An 11,698-nucleotide genomic window follows, 5' to 3' on the forward strand; every position below is an offset into this window, starting at 1 on the left:
GCAAGGCCTTGCGTCAGGCATTTCTGGCTACTGATAAACAAAGAGTGAAGGGAGGAAAATATATAAGGAGCTTCTGATATGCTGAAATCCTCATTTGGAATCAAATGTGTGCGACAAGGGAGAGAGCTGAGCTTTGTCTCCATTTTACATAATTCTGCAGAATTTATCTGTTTGGCTTCTAGGTGGCTGCAGTAAAGGCAAGAGATTATCCCAAGGGGTATTTGAAATGAAGAGACATCTGAAGTTGAAGATACACCCACTAGTCTTCCAGTACAGACAGAGGCTGCAGCTCTGTGACCCTCTTTGCCAGATTTGTGCAGTGCTGGATCAGTTGACTTTACACAAAAAGCCAGCAGGCTTACAGCTGCACCAGTCTGCCTCTTTTGATGCATTTTGATAATTACAGTATGATCCTTTTAATAGCATTTTCCTGACTTGTCATCTGAAGTCCCATGCTTCCCTGAGTCCCAGCTCCTACCCCTTCCCTTTGGGGACCATCTTTGTTCCACCCAGGGTCTGTTATTAATGACCTCTATGGGATGAATTTCTCCTTTTCATGCTTAGTCACTGACATCTGTTTCCCTGGAACAATACAGCACGTGATGGTGCTGACATCATAGCTTTATATGACTGCCCCCATAGTCACTCCTCAAACTGCAACAGCATGCAGAGTTCCAAAAATGGGAAAGTTATTTCTGCTGCATGCAGTGATGAGAAAGGCTACCATGTAGCTAAAGGTTTGGTAAGGGCACTGTCAGCATCACTCACTTCTTTCTTGGGTTCCAAAGATGCACATTTCTGTCCCAAGCAGAGGCAGCATCTGTGAGAAAAGCCAGGATGATGCACAGATGGGAAAATCTCTAGTACAGGGAGGACTTTGAGCAAGGAAAGACAATGCTGGTGATTATCCCTGTGGATCATAACCTGCTGAGGAAGATAAATGTTAGATGGCACATCTGAATGTAAGAGTGCTAATTTCATAGAGAGTTACAGTGCTTTAACAGGTGCCGTGGGAACAGGCTGTTCTGTTCCTGTCAACACCAGCACTCCTGTCTGCAGAGTGAACTGGTACACAAAGCTAAACCAGCAAAAGGTAGTGCTGGAAAAGGCAGCAAGCAGACTTCTGAAGGTTTAACTCCATGAAAACCAGCTTGTAGTGAGAGAAAAACAAAACTGAAAATAACTTCAGTTTCAACAAAACTGAATAGAGAAAGGAGGAAGGGGCAGGAGTGCCTCTTTAAGGAAGAGCTGCTCAATTTAGCAGTGCAAAGCTGCAGTTTAAAAAGCCTTGTCCTTGTAACTGCCAAGCAGAAATCTCCCTGCATCAGAACACTGGATGAAAAGCATCAAAACTCAGGAGAAGATTCAGAAGACAACAATCCCTCTTTAGGACATTTCCTGTGTTACCTAAGTCTATTACCAGCAAAAAGTTGACACGCTCTTTGACTCTCATGGATTTCTCACGTGAGGGTCATGAGCAAGCACGTCTGTTTCCTACCCAGTTTCTCCAAGTTTTCTGTAAACAGGCAGCGCTATTCCTCCCTCTGGCTTGAGGTGGTCTGAAGACCACCTAGGCCTTGTTAATATTATTGCTGCTGGCTAGCCCAGTAGTGTCCATATTCCTACATTCCTGCAGTTCTGGTTGTTGAGAGCCACACAAACAGGCTAAAATCCTTGTAGTTTATTAATCAAGGGAATTAAGTAAATACAGTTACTATTTGGAAGTGAGAAAGTCATGAGGCAGCAGAAGATGAAATGAAAGTTGAAACAAAGTCTCAGTCAGATACCAATAATGTCTGCTTGTGAAAAACTGTTGATAAGGAAAAACTCTTTGCTGTCTCTTCCAAATTAAAAAAAAAGTAATTAAAAAAAGTAATCAAATGAAACTAATGAAGTCCGGGTCAAAATGTGCAAAAAGAGGTGTTTCTTCACCAACTGATAGTAACCTGTGGCATAACTTGCTGCAGGATGCTCTGGATACAGGAAGTTTATATGGCCTCACCCTACAGACAGTTTTAAACCAGGGAGGAGGAGGAAACAGGGGGAAAAAGGAACAAGAGAGGAAAAAAGAGACTTCAGTTCAGAGACTGCCTAGCATTGCTGAAGACCCTCTACAAAACCTGCTGTCCCACAGATCCTCCTCAGTGAAGCTGCTGTGTAAGCCATGTAGCCAGAGACTTAGCACTTTGCCCAGTTCTACAAGACTTCTTGAATGAATGCTACTGGTGGATATATTTGTTACTTCTTCCACCATGGTTATCTGTGTTAATCTCCTCTACTGTTCTTTGTTTTCTCCTTTCCTGTACTCTTGGTTACCTATGCATTCTCTGTTCTGTTTTTTTCCAAACTCCATGACTAACTAAACTAACATATTTCTGTTACTGCCACATAAGTGTAGCTCTCTCAGAAGTAGCAACGACGAGGGTTCAAGAACAGCTTTACAAAAGTGTCAAGTAGGCAGCAAACACTGAATAGAGAATTTAATCATTGAGCACCAATTGCTTTTCTTCAAAATATTTGGAGAAAGAAAATGGAAATTGACCAAAAAATAATAGAATAACACATTCAGAAATGAGTTTTTCACAGTTTTTTGGTTTTTGGTTTTTTTTTTTCTGTTTTTCCACTTTTTGGGAAAGCTTTTTGAATTGCTCATTCTTGTATCTTAGTGTCAGGCTGAGAGCCCTTGCCCACCACCCAGAAGTATATTTAGCAAGTAGAATATTTTTTTTTTTTGGCAGACTGTAATTCAGGTGAAACGTGCTGCCCTGGGGCTGTGTCACTGAGCAGTCAGTAGAGTTAGGGAGCCTGACTGAGGGCTGCTCTTCACAGCCCAGACAGACCCTCACAGCCTCACCAGCCTTGTTTCAGCTGGCTACTGCCAGAATGCCCTGGATAACAGCTCCTCACACTCGCCCTTTCTAGCCAAATGTAATAATTAACATCCCATTAATTATAGCTCAGCAGCAGGATTAAGCTAGTCCTGAAGGTACCTTAGGTACAGGGGGGTCTGTAGATCAACAGTGAAGTTGCAGACTTTACCTTTAGCTCAGGTGAGTGTGTGTCTTCCATGGCTGTGGCTCAGGAAGAAGGAGCAGAGGCAGGAACTGATCATCCCCTCTCGTGGACATGGAGCAGGCACTGCCTGTCTCTGCAGTTTGCCACTCTGTGAAGCAGAAGGCACATTGACCACAGAATAGTGCACCATCACATCAGATCATATCCCAGTAGGAATTTAATAATGACAAGGCCTTATGCTCCATCACATTTTTACATTATCTATAAATGCAACAAGGTTAAGGTTAGCTTTTATGCAAATTTTTGCCAACTGCACATGGGCAGCTGGAACCTGGTCCAGCATGAAGATTACAGGTACAAAGTGGAAAGGGTGTTTTTTTCCTTGAATCATCAGAACAAGTTTACATCAGCTCAGTGTGTTTACTTTTAGATGCTGAACGCAAACAGGTGAGGAAATCTCAGACCACTGTGAGAGTGAGCTGTAGACTGCTGCAAAAACACCTTATGGGGTCAAAGCTATTTATAAACCTTCAGAGGGTAACAGGAGATCATCTGCAGGATCATGTATCCTTCCTTGTCTGGCCCTTTTCTGAAAGCCATGTAAGCCCCTTTCTGATTTAACTTCATGTTAGAGCTACCCCCAAATACAACAACAGCCGTGCTCTGCCATTACATTTCCAAGCAGCTTAAATCATGCTATGTCTTTGTTTTAACAAACCACTTTCTTTGTGTACAAAGACATAGGGACTAACACGGTCAACCGTTTTTGTTTTCAGCAGAGGGCAGATTGTAAACACTGAACATGTCATCTTCACCGTTTGCTTAATTGAGACACAGTACTCACTTTAAACAGAGTATGAAGAACATAGGTCATAATAAAGGAAGAATAGGATGAAGAAAGTTCACCTTTTCTCAAGAAAACAGCACTTTTAATCCTTAAACTCTGTGAAGTTACTAATGAACCATTCCTGAGAAATCTCTAATATACCAAATGCCTGATTTCCTAGTGCTGCAGTGATTTTTTGATTGGCAGACTTCAAAGGTCAGAAAGGCAATGGCACAAAAGATTAAATCATCAATTTTTACACACTTTCATTCAGTAAACTGGTCAGATGCTTCTGCTGACAGGGCAGGCAGTCAAGATCAAGACATTTCAAATGAATACAACACTACTTACTGCAATAACTAAGTTATCAGGGAGGGGGGGAATGGAGATGTGTTAACCCTGACCATAATAAATCTCTTAGTCCATTTTTAAGCAACTAGGAAAATGCCAAAGTAAAAATTCATTTTAAGCTGAAAGTACAACTTTTTTAGAGTTGGCACTCAAAATAGCTCATTGACAAGCCTAGAAGCAATTCCTTTGGGGAATCAGGGGTCTCTTCTTAGCATGGAATCATTCAAACCTGCATTAATAATCTGTTAAACAGATTAGAGCATGTAGTGTTAGAACATGCAGGTGAATCAGGCTGGGAAGAGTTTCAAATACTCTGAAGACAAGAAAAGAGGATGTAATATTTAAAGGCCAAGTTATGAAGTGAATGGCAGAATGACAGTAAGGCAAGATTTAACAATAACTCCAGTTTCCTCACCAGACTACAACACCATTCATAAAGAGGAATAGATATTGTTTTCTGCTATATTTGATGAATAGAAGTCAAACCTTTGTGGAAGGCTGTAGTGTTATCAATGCTGTAAGTTCCTTCTGTTCATCTCACCCTATTTTCACATGCAGGTCAAGTCTGGGGAGGATAATACAAGCCAAATCAACGGTGTGTTTATTTCTTATTGCTAGGACACAGTTAAATTGAGGAAAAAACCAACATTAAAACATTTTACCACATACTTACCCAGTCCAGGAAAAGTGTCAATAGGCTGTAATTACAAGAGACTGTTTAAAATAGAGGTCACATTACATTTTTCCTTTCTTGTTTTTGTTTTACATATAGTAAAACAAAAACAAGAAAGGAAAAAGCTTACACAAAAATATATATTCTACCTTTCAGGAAATCAGATAACCAATTCTAACAAATGCTCTGGAAAGGAGATATGATCAAATGAAGTGCAACTGAAAAAAATCAGAAAATTTGCAAATGGCATGATTACAACCAAATATACTGAGATGAAAAGAGATGCAGTGGAAAGGACCAAACGCTGCTCAAATTATTCCCATTGAAATCCCAAAAGCAGGCCAGAAAGATAAATAAAGAGACAGGAGAAGAAATGGAAGAAATTAAATGCTTAAAAAAAAAGGAGAAAAATCTGAAATTAGCGAAAACAATATAAATGAATGGGATGATCTGATGTACAGGGAAAGGCACTAAAGCTTGCCCAACTGATCCTCATTAAAATGACAAGATTTCATTCCCTTTCCTGAAAGGAACTGGAATATATATACACATATATATAACATTATGCTTCCTTCAGCCTTCTGATGGATGTTGCTGGAAAGCAAACTGTATTTTCAGTACCTGTTTAACCATCCAGGAATTATGCATAACTTGCATTGTATTTGTATGTCACTTTAGTTACTTGGAAAAGGTGTGTGTGTGTTTATAAGCATTATAACTCTTTGAATGTTCTCATACCAGTACCAAGGTGTTTCTTTTCATATTGCCTAAAGATACATGTATACATGATCTTTCTATAGATGTCACTTGATGCCACAGTCAGTTCAGTGACAGGCCTGCTTCTGGAGGATCCTGCTCCCAGCTTCTCATTCTTGCTGTTCTTTCTCCTTCCATTTTACCAACTCAACTTTCAGGGCTACTCTAATAAGAATTATTTTGGTTTTTTGAACCAGAACTATCACTCTTCCCCCTTGACAGGGCTGTGCTGTCAGAGGAGTACTAATGAGATCCACATCTCACCACATTCACACCAGAGAATTTATCTCTGAAGTGCTTATTCCCTACTGGGGACTGTGCCACCAGGTAACATCAAGCCCTTGACCTTTAAACTATCCCATGATCTATGTGACAAATACAACAACACAGAGCTAGAATAATTAGTGAGGGCACTGGAATTCACCCTTCTGCAAACCCATAATGCCAGCCAGCCGAGCCCTCAAGAAGACAATTAATTCTCTGAAAATTTCCCTTGCAGCCACAAGTGCTGGAAAGGCTGTCTAAATGTAAGAGAAAATTAAGCAGATTTTAGCTTGTATTATCCTCAGACATGGATTCTGTCTGCAAGAAGCCCTTCATGAGCAAGGGGGTGTTTGGTGCCACAAAGCACTCTCATCTTCAGGCATTAAGGAGTGATCAGCACCAGCAACTACAGAAGTGAGGTGGGACAGCTCCCAGGGGGCAGCAGCTGGAAGGCTCAGGGAAAGACCTCTGCAGTGGTTCACCTCTTATTTCTTAAGCATAGGGATTTGTCTGAACCATGCTACTCTCTGTGTAGACTTTAAAGGCCTGTATGAGGGTCAGCTCAGACCAAGTTAACCTCAGAGCCCTGACACTGATGTGCAGTGAGCTGCAGTGCATGCAAGGCTGCAAGGCTCAGTAACTCATGCACATATTCCACCTATTGCTCTAGAGTAAAGTGTTTGGCCACCACAATGTTCTGAATATGAGTCTGCCCAAAACAAAAGACATGATTGTGCAGATCTCTTTTCTATTTGGCACCATTTCTGCAGCTCTAAAACAGCCATGGCTTCTCTCATGCAGCCCCCTGAGCTGCACAGTGCATTAAATAATGCCACAACAGCTTTTCCAAGGGTCTGATACTGCTACATGACTCTCCAGCATCCCCAGTTTGCTAGTTCCCAGCAAATACACAAGCAGAAAAGTTCTCTTATGACTACTGTCAAATTCAGGCATTGAATGGCAAGGAGGGGAAGCCACAGGCACAGGCTATTCCAGACAGGCAGAAAGCTGGAACACAAAGAGCCTGGCAGGTCAGTCCATTCTTCATTACTTGCTCTATCTCCTCACCACCACCTTCTGCCTTTCCACAGGAAAATATGTCCCCTCTCCAGCACAGAGACAAGCCAAGAGCCTTGGCTGCTGCTGCTCTCTGTGGGAAGTCACTTCAGTTTAACAAATTACATTACAAGACACTTTATTTTTTTGTCTGTTTAACCCATGTTTATGTTTCAGAATTTCTCCTGTCACATTGAATTACAAGCCCTTGAAGTAGGATAGAGTCCTTTTTCTTCCCTGGGACTGTTCCTTTTGGATAGTAATAACAACCCTCCTTAGCTGTCCTGCAGAGCTGAGATACACATATTTATCCCTTTTCATCTTTTCTTGTAAGTCCTTCCAGCCTCTGAGAATTTCATTGGTCTTGTGTGACCCTTGCTTTGTTTTTCTCATGTCTTAGACTCAGCTGCAAGACAGCTGATAAAACTAATAAATATCATGATGCTTAAATATGTTGCTGCTCCCACAGTGCCTCCCACCCCTCCCCATCAGTTGCTGGGAGGGTATCTCCTGGAAGCTCAGAAGCCTTTTCTTCAGGCTATGCTGAATTCATGTTACAAGGCTGGCCTGATCATCCTCTGCTGCTCTGGGCTGTGCTGCTGAGAGGAAGGAAAATGAACTCCTTGTCTGGTGAAAAATGCTCTCCATGACCCTAGCTCTGCTGTCTGACTGAAATATGGACATAAAGCACTGGCTCTGGCAGGCAGCTTCATGGAAGAGGAGAAGAGTGACTCGGGCAAAACAGTGATGGGCTCTGCACTCAAAGTGTAACACTGTGACCAAACTGTATACAACAAAGAAACTTGAAGTGTTCCTGACAGATGCACTGGGGCTTCAATTCTATTTTGGGTTGGGTTGTTTGTTGTTTTTTTTTTTTCCAAAGCTAGAACAAAAAAGGAAGAAAAACAAAATAAAGAAGAGCATTTAAAAAATCATTCCCTATTTAAAGAAAAGACAATTTAAAGGGTTTTGTGTTTTGTTTTACCAAATCCTTTTCACATTCAAGGAAGAAAAGGATGGTTTTATGCTTAAACTGACATCCTTAATTTCAACAGTAAAAGTAGCCATGGCTATGTCATAACTGGGTGCTTCATGATCTAGGCTCCACACTGTAGTAGACGGTAGGTACACAGATGGAAATTCAGGCAAGATCTGCCTTGGGTGGCTATGAAGCACCAGCCATAAGATAGTATCACATTAACTCCTGAAAGAGAGGATAAAGACCCTCACCAAATGATTACACTCCATTTTTGTTAAGCACATTTTTAACTTCAACAGCTAAATACCATACTGGCTCACAGCTGCTTTATTTACAGTTTCATTGATCTTACTCTGCTGGGAGCTTATAATGAATACCAGAGCCCATATCCCTTATATTTTCTATGGAGACAGGCAGAAGGAAAACACTTAAAACAATGCAAGCTTTCTTTGAGAAGCAGGGGAGGGTGGGAATCCCCCTCAAGCAGGAATATTCCTCTGCTCCCTCACCAGACTAAAAAGGAAACACATAAAAGTTATAAATAACTTTTTTTCCTTGGTTATGGAACTCAATAAAATAAGAAAGATATTTTGGACTTTAAAAAGCAAAAAAGTCCAAAAAAAAGTTTGTGTTTTTGAAAATTTCAAAGGAAACTGCATCAATTGCCCAGAAGGGCATCGTGTTTGGAGAATTTATTTACTCAGCTATTAACCTGGGTGGCAAAGCATCTCCCCTATGCCCTGAGAGATCACGTTTGGGTTGCAGTGTCACCCCTGACACTGCTGGAGAGAGGCTGGAAAGAGTCCTTTCTCTTCCCCCATTTACATTCCTTCCTTACCCCCTTGACTTCAGGTCAGCAATAAGATGCTGCTGGTGGATTTGTGCTGCTGGGGGAAGGGTCAAAATGGAAGGTGGTGGGCATCCTCAGAAACTACAAAAAGTAATCCCAGGTGTAAAGTGAAGATGACTTCATACAAATGCAAATACAAATGCAGAACAGAGGGAGAAGCAAAGAAAGAAAAACATTTAATCTCCCTGAATCTCTCATAATTGTTTTTGCTAATTGCATGAGGAAGCTACAAGGCATTAATGCTTGCTTCTCAACTCACTGGGACCACGACCAGCCCATTAACTGATAAACCAACCAGAACAGCAGCACACTCTGTTCCTCTGAGGCACTAGTAAGCAAGAAAACCTTATTCCAGTGCCTCAGAGGAACAGCACTGCATACCCCTGTACCCAGAGCCCTCACACACTCTATTGCATTTTTACCACCTTGTTCTGAAATTCCTGATTTTGTTGCCAAAATTCAGTAAAGAAGGAAGGCAACCTCCCTGCACGACTGCCAGAGTCCCCACGGACCTTTCTTAGGCTGGGAACAGCAGGGCCTCCATTTGATACCCGAGGGCAGGGCCCTGACTGCTTTATCTCAAACCCATTAGCCACAGGGCAGAGTAAGAAGAGAGTGATTATGTAGCAGGTGCTGCCCTTGGTTCGGCTCCACGAGGAGGACAATCAGCACCTCTGAATTACCATTTCAGTCATTGCCTTCGGGCACAGCCTGGCTGGAATCAAGGGGCCATCCCTCGGTCACCACATGCAGAACAAACAGGAGCTCGCAGCTAAAGCAGAGGTCTGGAAGAACATATGGGGAAGGTGTCATTAAAAGCATTTGTTTCCCTGCCTCAAACACAACCTCTGGTATGACCTGGAGAAGGTTACTTCAGTTTTCTGTGCTTTTGTTTTTCCCCTCTCCATCAACAAGGGCAGTATGGGCCTTCCCACCCACAGAGATGTCACAAAGATAAAATTCCCAGTTATTTGTAAAACTGTTGAAAAAGGCACAGGGAGGCAATAAGAGAAATACTGAAGAGTTTCACTAACAAATCAACTATTTTAAAGCTTATTTGGAAGCTCCAATTTTAAAGCTTATTTTAAAGCTCCAATTATTTGGAGCCAGGATAATAAATCTCCAGCAAACAGCTGTTACAGGGACATTTCTGCCATTCTGTGCAGGTGGCTCATGGAGATGGAGGAAAGTTGTGCAAGTTTGGAGTCCTGTCACTCACGGGAAGCCCTGAACTGCCCTGAAGCACACAGGGAGAAGAGCACAAAATGGGAAACCCAGCATATCTGCACCCTTGGGTACCAGGCTTCCACTTCTGGCTCCCATCCAGGAGCTGGTTCCATAGGAAAGCTCTGCTACTCCCAAATCTGGCCCCTGATCTTCTCAGCATGAGGAGATTTTAAATGTGGGTTTAAAGATGAACATATATACCTTCTAATCATGGGTAACATGTTATCCCTTCTTAGTGGAGGATCTGCCTGATGGGCAGAGCCAGGGCAGAAGCAAATCCAGCAAAGCAGCTAGCAACTCTGCCCAGTCCAGCCAACAGCACCCCAGCTGCCACTGACCTGTCAGGAAGGTCGTGCACTGCCACTGCCAGCTCTCACTGCCAGCTGCCCTCTCACCCCAGCTGCCACTGAGCCTGATGAATAAGACAGGTCTCCCTGGTGCTCTCCGGTATTGAGGCTGCTCCAGCCCACAACAGCTTCCCCCTCCTTCCCTGAGAGCATCAGCTCTGTGCCCAGTGACACTTGGCTGCTTGAGCTGCTGGGTGCTGTGGTTTGGCACATGTGGGGACACGGGAGAGCATGTCTGTCCCATGAAGTGTGTTCCCCAACCTCACTGGGATACATGAGCCTGGAAGATAAACCCTGCATGCCACACAGAGCTGCTAAACTCAGTGTGATCTCAAACACCAACCACTAGAAGAGCTGCCAGATCAGAGGGGCATGTCTGGACAAGGAGTCAAGGGTGTTTGTGCCTTGAATACTGGAACCAGTCTATGCCCTCTTGCCCCAAAATCTGGTTTATTCCTCACTGGTATAACATGAAAAGCCTGAGCTATATCCCACAGATGCACCATCGACCACATGATAAAGAGCTGTCAAAGAACAATCACCTTATGCCAAGGTACCCTCAGGGCTGCTCAGCTCTGTATCCCACAGAAGGTTAAGGTGAGGAGTTTGCTGGTAAATATCATTGTCCTGTAAAAAGGAACAGAGAAAATTGGGAAGTCCATTGAGTGTGCTTTCCCATCCCTTCCCCTGCACCCCAGCTTGGTGCCAAGAGAGACCATTCAGTTTTGCCAAGTAGCACTACGGATGAGGGATGGGGCCTGGCAGTGTGTCCTGGCCAGACTCGGCTCTCCTCTCCAGTGACAGCACCGTAAGGGGCCCTGTGCACGGCCCTGGCAGGTGAGCAGTGTGCTAACCCTTGTGAAGCACGGGGCTCGTTGGCACGTAGCCTGCTGGCGTTCTGCCTTCCGGAGGGGGAATCTGCATTTTCACAACACCCTCAAAAACAAGTCAGCGGCTGGGGGAGCTCTCAGAGCAGGGGAGGGTCGGGCCGGGGCAGAGCTGCAGCAGCCGAGGGGCAGAGCTGTCCGCTGGTGTCGCTGCAGCTCGGAGCAGGGACCGCGCCGCTCCGGCCGGGGCTGGCTCACAGCGCGGGGCTGGGTTACAGCGCTGGGTTACAGCTCGGGACCGCCGCGCTCTCGGCTTTGTGCTCTCGGACAACCCACGGGGACGGAGCATGCCGGCTGCGAGCCAAGCAGTGCAGGGCGCCGGCTGGCTGGACGCCTGGTGAGGGCAGTAGCCATCTATCCTTTCCTGAGCGAGTTGCTCCAAGAGGCTTTGTGGCAGGCTCAGTCTTTGTGACGGGGCTGCTGCTCTGGAGCAGAGGTGTTCCTGTGTGTCCTGGCCGTTCTGCCCT

This window comes from Molothrus ater, chromosome 6, assembly GCF_012460135.2.
Source record: "Molothrus ater isolate BHLD 08-10-18 breed brown headed cowbird chromosome 6, BPBGC_Mater_1.1, whole genome shotgun sequence".
Lineage (NCBI taxonomy): Eukaryota > Metazoa > Chordata > Aves > Passeriformes > Icteridae > Molothrus > Molothrus ater.